Source organism: Solanum dulcamara, chromosome 10 (assembly GCF_947179165.1).
Source record: "Solanum dulcamara chromosome 10, daSolDulc1.2, whole genome shotgun sequence".
Taxonomy (NCBI): domain Eukaryota; kingdom Viridiplantae; phylum Streptophyta; class Magnoliopsida; order Solanales; family Solanaceae; genus Solanum; species Solanum dulcamara.
In genome coordinates, this window is record NC_077246.1 from 32812850 (window position 1) to 32824756 (window position 11907).

The following is an 11907-nucleotide window of genomic DNA, read 5'->3' on the forward strand; positions in this document are numbered from 1 at the left end:
ATATGTAAAAGAGGTACCAAATGTACAAGCTCCAAGTCTTAAAGACTATACGAGACTAAGTATTTTTGATTCCATAAATGATTTGGCCCTATGTTAATACATATCTAGGGTCCTCGAGATTACTTTTAAGGTAGCCTATAATGGCATTTAGAGGACACTTGAGATGACTACACCGTTATTTGGGTCCTTAAATAAAAGCTTAACTTTCTTATTCTATTGAGTCTCCAACAATGATTTAAACTGCATATAGTTGCTCACTACTCTACTCGTGTATATTGTAGCACTTCTTTCACTGAGTCTCAGGTCAAGAATAGTAATCGTGCATAATTCACTACATTGCCCACTGAGCCCCTCACTAGAGGGCCGGGATACGTATGTATATATACATGATGAGTGTTGTAATAAGATGGTGATGACACTAGGTTGTGATGATCTTATAGGTGTATCCACCGGACCCCTGATAGGGCCAGCTATATGATATAATTTTAACATGCATGTTTTTGTAATTCAGAGAGTACAGGTACAGGCTACTAATTTGATAATTTGTTCCCCTGCTTCTTTATTTTGGGTATACCTCCAGTTGTATTATGTTACGTTTTATATACTCAGTACATATATCGTACTGACCCCCTTTCTTCGGGGGGCTGCATTTCATGCCCGCAGGTACAAATATAGGTTTTAGAGTCCGTCAGCTTAGGATTCTGCTCAGCTCAGCTGGAAGAGGTTCCATTTTATTGGAGCCTAGTTTTTGATACTGTCCACTGATGTATAAAATTGTTTTGTCTATTTAGGGGTATGGCGGGGGCCCTGTCCCGCCATATGTTGTCGTTAATATTTTTAGAGGTCTATAAACATGTATATATGGGTTATGTATATCAGTTTGATTTAGTTGGGTCTACATGATGTATGCTATATTTCATTATGTTATGGCAGCCTTGTCGGCTTGCATTCCCTCTATGTTACATCACAAACGAAAAGGGCTATAGGTTTGTGAAAATGTTATCTCCTAATGGGGCTCTATTACTTGATATTGTTTTATTTACAGTTCAATTTGACCACAGCTGATAGTTAGGTATACGGGGGGTCCAGGTCAGACCCCAGTCATAGCCTACGGGGTTGGGTTGTGATAAAGATGAGCACACTGCATTCTGGATTTACTTGTCTCCTTCTGTATATATATTTTGCCTATCTTTTACTTGTTGAGACAACTCTGTTTCCATGGTCCACTTTTGGGACATGTATTCTTTTATTAGTAGCTCTTTACATGTGACTTCCAAGTTTTGAGATGGATCCTTTTTTTTGTATATATACTCAATTGCTTCAACCCATTTATTGTATTCTTCTATTATTACTTTGGTGATTTAGATTATATTGCTAGGCTTCTACCCTAGCATTCCATTACATGCAGTTCCAGGATATAGGTCTGCTGGCCTAATAGAGGGTCATAGTATACGTCATCATGACCTAAGAAATTAGGTTGTGACAAGTTGGTATCAGAGCCCTAGGTTCACTGGTCTCACTTCTACAGAACTAATGGCAAGTAGAGTCATACGGATCAGTGCGTAGACGTGTGTGACTTATCCTCGGAAAGGTGTCTCTTTCATATGGATATAGTGCAGTGTGTCTTGTTGGTTTATTGAAATCTCACTTGTTCCACTCTTTTATAGGATGGCTTGCATGCAAACTGGAGGTAGAGGCCAACCTTCGAGTCATGCCAGGGCTGCAGCACCATCTCGGGACTGAGATCAGACTTCAGAGCAAAAGGTAAAGACATTAGTAGCTTAAGTACATCAGTAATCGGTAGGCCTGGGACCAGCCTAGCCATCGCCCGAACCAGCCGCAACTCCAAACTTGCAGGCAATGTTAGCCTAAAATTTTGCTTCCACTGGGGTATGCGGAAGGCCCCAGCTTCAACCACTCCAATGCCACAAGACCACCCTGCACTAGAGGTGCCAATCGATCAGCATCCACTAGATCACACCGCTTAGTTTGGGTTATTTGGAGGGCTTCATGCTGCTTAGGGAGCAAAAGATGTTTGGGGTGTTCCTTAGATAATCACGACCGGGGTTTTATAGGGCGGTGGGTGAGGATGCTCATGAGTTTCTAATTACTTTCTGCAAGCACCTATAAACATTGGTTCTAGTAGAGTCGAGAGTAGCCAAATTCACTGCTTATTTGTTAGACGATCCTGCCTAGTAGTGGTGGTGTACATACTTAGAGACCAGGCCAGCTGGGTCTCCACCGGTGATGTGGGCTAAGTTTTTAAAGGGCTTCTTATCCTGATTTATTCCCAGGAGAATCAAAGATCAACTTCGAGATCTATTTTCACGATTGGAGCAGTGATCCATGATAGTATTGGAGTACAAGGACCGATTCTATGAGCTCTCCATGCATGCCTCCATGATCTTACCCATAAAAAAGGAGAGAGGTTGGTGTTTCTTTAGGGGATTGAGGCTCTAATAACGGATCAAGACTCAGTCTTTAGTCTTAGTGGGCTACTTAATTTTGGAGGTGGTAGACCATGCCCACACGCTTAACCAGCTCCGTTGCGAGGCCTAATAGGGTAGTGGAAAGAGAGGTAGATAGGAGAATAGCCATAATGGATGCCTCTTTAGACCTCGAGTGTCTTATGACAGATCTCTCAAGACTACAGTTCGTCTACCCTTTCTAGGCCTCTGTTAAGACTATGAAAGTGATAAGTATAATTAAGTTGGCTCAAGTACTGATCCGCATCAGGGCCAAAGTGATTCCCAAGTGGGTTATTCCGACCGAGGTGGCCGACCTCCAGCTTTCAGCCGACATTCCTAAGGGTGCTATGAGTACGGGGAGCTAGATTATCCATCCTATGAGTTCCTTCAGCATAGGCTAGCCTTACCAGATCCATAGGCAAGTAGATCCATGCCAGCACCAGCACCTCCAATTAGAGGTAAAGGCCAAGGTTAGGACTGCAGGGGTGGTCATTAGGGTGCATAGGGAAGTCCTCAGGGAGGCGGGTTAGGAGGCATGGTTGATAAACATAGTAGAGGATCCCAAGCCCATTTTGATGTATCTACATATAAAGTTGAGGCTGAGGCATCAGACAATATGATCGAAGGTATGGTTTCTTATACCATCAGCCTGCATCCGCTTTATTTGATCTAGGCACTACATATTGTTATATATCTATTTATCGTTCCCCTCGATTTAGTATGAGCCTGGAGCCATTAGTTGTGTTGTTGAGTATTTCAACCCCGGTAGGTAATTATTTAGTAGTGGATCATATCTTGAGATCCTGTATGGTGACTATTCAGGGGCGTAACACTAGAGTTGATCTCATTTTTCTTGATATGGTGGATTTTGATTTGATTCTTGCATGGATTGTTATCCCCTAACCATGAAATCTTGGATTGCTATTCTAAGACCGTGACCTTAGCCATGCCTGGTATTCCGCTAGTAGTGTGGCAAGGATCTTGTAGTCGCACGCCAGTTGGGGTGATCTCTTCTGTTCGGGCCCAGAGGTTAGTGGATAATAGGTGTTTGGCATAATTGTCTTGTGTTAGAGATGTGAGTAAGGAGGGACCTATAGTTGATTCCGTACCTATAGTCTGAGAGTTTACAGATGTGTTTCCTACAAATCTTCCTAGTCTACCTCTTCACCGTGATATTGAGTTCTCTATTGATATAGAGTCGGGTACTCACCCTATTTCCATCCCACCATACCATATGGCCCCTACAAAGCTCAAAAAGCTCAGTGTTCAGCTTTAGGATCTCTTTGAAAAGCGATTTATTTGGCCTATTATATTGTCTTGAGGTGCCCCAGTCCTGTTCATTAAGAAGAAGGATGGTACTATATTGATGTACATTGATTACAAACAGTTGAACAACGTGATGGTGAAGAATCGTTACCCCATGCCTAGGATTGATGACCTATTCGACCAGCTTAAGGGTGCCATTATATTTTCTAGGATCGATTTGAGATTCGACTGCCAGTAGTTGAGGATTAGGGAAGCAAACATCCCTAAGAACGCATTTGGGACTCGTTATGACTATTATGAGTTCTTGGTGATGTCTTTTGGGTTAACTAATGCCCCTATCATGTTCATGGACTTGATGACTTAGGTGTTTAGGTGGTACTTGGACTCATTCATCATAGTCTTCATCAATGACATGAGCAGCATTTTCGAGGCAGTAAGAGTTTGGGTTAGCCACAAGGTAGCTCAGTCCCGTGAGGGGATCCATCAACAATAAAGTTATTCAAGATAGAAGAGTGGTGGTCCAGACTTTGAGAGATCAACAAATTTATACCAAGTTCTCAAAGTGCATGTTTTGGCATGAGTCCATAGTATTTTTGAGGGATATGGTGTCCAAGGATGGCATTATGGTAGATCCGGTGAAGATTGAGGCAATTCGTGATTGGGCCAAACCTTCCTCTGTGACTGAGATTCGTAGCTTCATAGAATTACAAGGGTACTACAAATGCTTTGTTGAGGGATTTTCTAGTATAGCCGCATCTCTAACTCAGTTAATCATCAGGATGTAACGTTTATGTAGTTAGAGGAGTATGAGAGGAGCTTTCTGAGGCTCAGGAAGTTGCTTACGACTGCTTCTATATTGATTCTTCTAGTTGAGGGTGAGGGATTCACTATTTATTGTGACGTATCCGATGTTGGTTTTTTTTATAGGAACAGACCCTACACGAGGCTCCCACCTCTCGTACACAGTCAGGGATTGAGCATCACCCCCAAGCCTTATCATAAATAACAAATAGAAAAATACAAGGAGAGGGACATAAACCTTACCTCCGCTCCTAGGTTGGTTCATAAGTCGGCTAACCTACTAAGGTTAGATGACTCATCCCCAAATACAAAAAAGGACTATCTAGAAACTAGAAAGTAATAAAACTATGGGAGGACTCCTCTTGGTACAAGTCAACTAAGAAAGCATAAATGAAGAAGACTCTCCCCTTCCATAAGAAAAAAGAAAGTAACCTACACTAGTCCTATTCAACTACGCTACGTATCATACATAGCTAAATTAAAGAAGAACAAGTATACGAAACTTCTATGTCGCATGGGGTGAGAAAATTCTTTTCATCTTTGCCCTTTTTAGTCTTGTCGTACCAATTAAGTCTAAATGGAAGGATGTATCAATATCAAGATCATGATTATAAGAGCTAAGGAGGATGAAAAAAGGGAAAAACATATCGAGTTGTAGCAGGCCGCAGCTGGAGTTGTTGTTGAGGATGATGTGGGGTTGAATTGTTATAAGTTGCAGCTTGTATGTGATGCAGCTGTGACTTGAACTACTGCTTGAAGGTTTAACTGATGGTGCTTTGCACCTTGGAGGGTGCTTATGTGCCTGCACACAAACAAATAAGTAAGTAAATAGCTCCAAGTAGCTTGGATGCAAGAGGGCTGCTTCAGGTGTTGTAGCATGGTAGCTGGAATAGATGAATTATTGGCTGCCCATCCAAGTGAAACCATGCACTTTGTAATCCCTGCACCTGCAATAAAATAAACAACAACCTTGCACAATGAGGCACATAGGCTGAAGATATGGGGTTTATTGGCAGCTGCTTGAGTAGCAATGTTACAAGAGGCTCAGTAGTGTGCATAATCTTGAGAGCTTCCAGGTTGGTGTACTCCAGTATTGCAGTGATTGAAGTAGCCAGCAGTAAATATAATGGAGCTCTAGATGGTTTGTTTGATACTTGTTTGCATTGTAGGAAGTCTAAATAAGGCTTTAACTTCAAAGAGATGTTGCCTTTCTTTAGTGTGCCTGCACATAACAACTTAACAATAAACAAATTAACAATAAAGATGCTCCAAGAGTGCTTAAAAGTGTTACAGTTGTCTAGTATATCATGCTTATACAAGCTATAGTATCCTGCAGTAAAGAGGCATGCTGATTTATGCTACAGTTCTGCAAGCTCTTAGGAAAAAGAAGATGATGAGGGATTGGTGGTTGGTTTTTGCAGGTGTCTGATGTTCCTTCACAAGATTCAACAACCAATAGACGGGAGGGGCTGCAGCTTTGTGATTATACCTACAGGGAAAAAAACAAAGGGAGGGGAGCTTATTCTATTTCTAGATGCAAGATTAGAGTTTATGAGACTAGAGGAGCAAGAACTAAGGGAGACTCTCCCTTTTACAGTGGCCCTAACAATGAATTCTTCAAAGACAATATAACTATGAAGTAGATACATTCAGGTTGAAGAATAAGTTAGTGCACTAGGAAGTACTGTAGGGGAGAAGTCAGGGTGGCTTCTTGATCCTCTTGGTTCTTCTTCTCCTAAAGTTAGCCATGCCCAGTTTGTCCATTTCCATATGAGCTCTGGCTTCTTTAGGGAGGTCTTGCTTGGTGAAGAAGAGTTCAGGAAAACTGCATTTGTGGCTATGTTTAGACAAGGAATCAGCTGTATAGTTGGCTTTTCTGAAGATGTGGTTGCGGCTGAAATCTTGGAATTTGCTGATGATGTTCTTTAAGCTGTTCAGCTGCTCCTTGATGGGCCAAAGGGGTTTTGCTTCTTGTTGCATCCACTTGGTAAGAAGATAAGAATCCACCTCTAAGTTTACCTATGAGTAACCAAGATGAAGGAACCAAGAGAGACCAAAGATGGCAATCTTGATCTCTACTTGATTGTTATTTCCTACACCCAGGGGGGTTGCATAGGAAAAATTGAGATCACCATGAGCATTCCTAAGGAGGCCCCCTCCACCAATGTTGCTAGGGTTGCCAAGGGCACTACCATCAGTGTTAAGCTTCACCTTGGGAGCAGCTGGTTTAAGCTAACATATAGGGGTTACTTTGGTATCATGAAAGAAATACTCAACCAAAAGAACCAAGTCCTTCCAGTTATAGGCCAGACTATATAAGCAAAAGCTATGGTGAGAAGGTTGTAGGTGTATTTGAAGATAGAGAACTTAACTCTAGTGAGATTCGACTGCTTCCCAGCATATTTGGAAGCACATATGTTCTTCCATAGATTCCAACAAATGAAGATTGGAGTTGCATGGAGAATGAGTTTGTGGGCCTCATTCTTATGCTTTGAAGTCCACCATCTCATTAGCAGGTTTCTAAGGGGAGTGTAATCAGTATTAATGCCCAAAGAGTCAGAAAATAATCTCCAAACATTATGAGCAATGGCTCTTGCAACAAAGGTGTGATCAATGGTATCCTGGAGAGGTTTATAACAACAATAGCATTGAGAGGGAGCTCTTCCAAAGCTGATCATCTTGTCATTGGTAGTTAATTTCCCTCTAATGGCTTTCCATACCAAGAAGGAGCATTTGAAAGGAATACACTTGTGCTAAGTACATGAGTTCAGCATAGTCTTTGTCCTCTTATCTCTAATGATCTCCCATGCAGAGGAGCAACTGAACTCCCCATTGGCACTAGGGATCTAGCAAGGCAGGTCCTGATATAGGGGGTGGTAGCTGAACTGAGTTGCTAAATGTTAGGGAAAAATTGAGGAGGGGCTTCTTAGATGATGAGATCCACATTCCATTGGCCATTGGTTAGTAAAGATGAAACTTGGGTGTTGTTAAGCCTAAAACTATTAGCAGAAAAGTATGCTAAGGGGACAACACCTAGCCAATTGTCCCACCAAAAAAGGCAAGAGCCAGACTTGATTTGCCACTGAATGTGAGGCTCAATGTTGTGCTTGTTGTTCATCAGATGCTTCCAAGTTAGGGACTGACCAGTGTGCCATTTTTTGGAGATGATGTTGGCCCTCTGATAGTATTTGTCCTTAAGAAACTCTCCCCACAAAGTGTTCTTAGTTCTGAGGGTCCACCACTACTTGTACTGAAAGGATTTAGCAACATCATTGATTTGTCTAACTCCTATACCCCTTTCATCACAAGGATAGCTAAGATTCTTCCATGAGGACCAGTGGTACTTTCTCTTATCATTTTCCACCTCCAGAAGAAGTTAGTAGTGATGCTTTGGATCTACTTGATGATGGTAGAGGGAGGGGTGCTGGCTGATAACAAGTGTATTGGCATGAATTGAATAACATGCTTGACAAGAATAGATTTTCCCCTATAGCTCAACATTTTTGCATACCAGCCAGTGATCCTCTTAACAACCTTTGCAATAAGATTAGAGTAATAGATAATTCTTTGCCTACCAATGTAAATAGGACACCCCAAGTAGGTTATGGGACTACTCTTTTGGCTAAATCCAGTGATCCTCTTGATTCTCAAGACAATAGCCTTGAAGGCATTGGATAGAACCATAAAGTGACTCTTTTGTTTGTTAATCAATTCTCCAAATACCTTTTCATAAGCATCTAAGATCTCTATGATGAGAGTCAAGGTCTGCTTCCTTCCAGAGGCAAAGATAATGATATCATCAGTAAAGCTAAGGTGGTTGATTTGAGGGCCCTTTTGAGCCATGAAGAAACCATGAAACTTAGGGTGGTGATGAAGATTGTTCATGATCCTAGAGAGAAATTCAGCTCTAAGGATGAATAAGGCAGGGGATAGAGGATCACCCTGCTTGAGACCCCTTGTAGAATGAAAAAAACCATGCCTAGATCTATTAACTATAATAGAGTACCAATTGTCTAACATGATTCTCTAAGCCATGTCAATAAATCTTTCACCAAATCCTATTCTTCTCAAAACCAAGCAGGTATAGGACCATGATACCCTACCATAAGCTTTGGCCATGTCAAACTTGATCACAACATTGCCCCTTATGTTAGGCTTTTTGATCTGGTGGATGATTTCCTGGGCCAATATGATATTCTCAAATGTGCTACTATTCTTAACAAAGCCAGATTAGTTAAGAGAGATGAGATTAGGAAGGATAGGTGCAAGTCTAAGATAAAGGAGTTTGGAAATAATTTTGTTGGTGAAATTACTCAAACTTATGGACCTGAATTCAGAGATTTTGGTAGGGTGGTTTACCTTGGGGAGAAGAACCAAACAGGAATGAGAGAAATACTTAGGCATAGTCTGACCACAGAAGAAGGAAATAACTACAGTAAGAAGGTCTTCTTTGATGATGTCCTAGCATACTTGGAAGAATTTGCCATTCATCCCATCAGGACCAGCTGCTGAGTTGGGATTCATGGCAAACACCACAGTTTTCAGCTCTTCCATAGAAGGTGTGGCTTGGAGGGCCTCATTCTACTAATAAATAATCATAGAAGTAATACAGTAAAGGTCCTTTTATTGAATATACTTCTTTTCTCCAGTAAAGATTTGTTGAAAATGGTTACAAGCTACTTCAGCTATCTCAGCATCACCTTGCACCCAAGAGCCTTCATCATTTTGGATTCTATGAATGTACAGCTTCCTTCTCCTGCCTCTAATCAAAGTCTGGAAGTAGCTAGAATTCATATCAACCTCCTTGAACCAGTGCAGCTAAGATTTCTGCCTGAGAATGGCATCCTCCATTTTCATGTATATAATATATTCAGCATTGATAGCATAAAGCTTGGACCTATTATCATTGGAATTCATGTTGATCAGGTTTTCTTCAGCTTATTTAACAGCTTCCTCATACTCTGACTTTAGCATAAATATCACCAAACTGGTTCCTTGACCAATCACTAAGAGTGGTGGCAAGTCTCTTCATCTTTTTGTGGAAGATCCACATAGGATTACCCTCTATGTGTCTGCTCTAACAGTTTTTAACAAGCTTCATAAAAGAAGGATGTTCAGGCCAACAATTAAGAAACTTGAAATACTTGATGGGGTTGTGATGTTGATCAACTATTTCCAAGAGTAGAGGGCAGTGATCAGAGCCCACAGAGGGGACATGAGTGATGGAGGTAAGGGGTATGGTTTCCATCCATCTATCATTAGCCATCCCTCTATCTAGTCTCTTCCAAATTCTATACATGATGCCCCTCTGGTTGCACTAGGTGTACTTCTGTCCAGTGAAGCCAAGATCTTGCAAGCCACTAGCCTCTATAGTACTAATGAACGCAAGGCTTTTTCTCATATTATACATCACCCCTCCAAGTTTTTCTTCAGGATCAGTAATAACATTAAAATCACCTAGAGTACACCATGGAAGAGGTGTAGTGGACTGTTGTAGAATGTTATCCAAGAGAAGCCTTCTGAGATGATCCTTACACTTGGCATATACAAAAGTAGTAATAAACTGATTAGGGCTCATTACATGATTGATTTCATAAGTGATCAGCTGTTCCTCATTCTCTAAGATAGTGCAATTCACATCTTTTGTCCAAAAAATCCAAATCTTACCATTTGGATTATGGGTAGCATAGTACATATTGAGATGGTTTCTGAAGTATTGCAGCTGAGTGTTATCATAGAAAGGTTCTAGAATAGCAATGATAGAGATATGATGAATGTGTTTGAGGAGTTTAATTCTTTCCATGGCTCATTGGGTATTAATACCCCTTCCATTCCAACTAAGGATACTAATCATTTAGATGGTTTGGGGGTGTCGAGCCTGGTACTTGGCCTGCCAGTGGGGATAGATATAGTAGAGTTTTTTGTTTTAGTGCTAAGTCTGGTCCTATATATCCCTCTAGGAGATAGGCCCTGTGAACTAGTCACTTGCTGAGTTTCTTCCTTATAGACATTATCAGGAGAGGGGCTGAAGATTTTGATTAACTGCTCACTTACACTATCATCATCATCATGATCTTGCAATGAATGGTTATCATTATTTTATTCATTTTCTGACTCACACTCTGACTCACACACTGCATACTCATTAGTAAGATCTTGTATGTTAGTGTTGGGGGTATATTTGAGTTGAGGGAGATTAGTAACTACTTTAGGAGTATTGTGAACAATTTGTTTAAGAAATGTGAGAATGCAGTGAGCTTAGAGAAGAGTGATATCCATCCCCACTTGATCCTCATCAAGAACAAATTGTTGGTATTCCTTCTCCTCTTGCTGCAATATCACCCTGTCCAAATTGGGAGATTGACATTTCTCAACAGAATTCTTTTCTTGAATTTTCTTTTTGATGGCCTCTCTTCTCTTTTTGCTCAAATTATTCTTCTTAACAGTGGAATCTTTGCCACTAGTACTAGCATGGGATCCTTGATCTTTGGCCATTGAACCTTTGGCATTTTGCATGGGAGGTTCATCAACAGAGATAGTAGCGTGAGTAGAAGTGTCAGTTTGAGCCTTATGTGTAGAGGTAGTAGGAGCTCTAAAGTCACTCCTAGGGTCAGTTGGATTCTTTTGCATAGCATGAGCCGTTACCCCTCCTCTGTTGGTTTCCCCATCCTGTATGTTAGTGGGGTTCTCTTGAATACTTCCATCCTTACCTCCATCAACTACTTGATCAGCAATAGTAGCAGTATAAATTGGGGGACTCAGGGGGATTGGGAGTGATAAGTCAATACCTGAATTCCTTGCTACATTGGTCCCTTGATTAGTACTTATTAAGATAGTACTTGTGTGTATAATATGGGGGGAATGGCCCTGTAGGAGAGATAAGTCAATACCTTGTCTTTGTCTTGCAGTGTTTTCCTGCATTGTTGATGAACTCTTCTCAATTGAGTTCCTTTGGTTAGTTGGTTCTCCTGCATCTTGGTTAGTGGTTTGATCTTGTGCAATAAGATCAACATAATTATTTGAATTGAAGTTATGAGTAAACTGCTTACCTGCTTCTGTGACTTTTGGTTGGAGATTATCAGATCCCCTGTTCTGCTGTGGCAAAGAAGAGTTAATGACATTGTTTTGTTGGGGCTTGTTTTGTCCCTTGTGTTGCTTCCTCCTCTGAACTTGCCATTGCTCAGTCTTTCTATTATCAACCATCTATTGAGGATGAGTAGGGATAACATTTGCAGGTTCATTGATGTATGGCACATCCTGATTTTTGTTAATCATGCCCTCTTTGTTGTTGATCTTTTTTGCTGCTTCCTGTTCTTTTCTTTTCCTATGTTCTTCATCCTTTCTTTGTATATTGCATGCATATATCAAATGA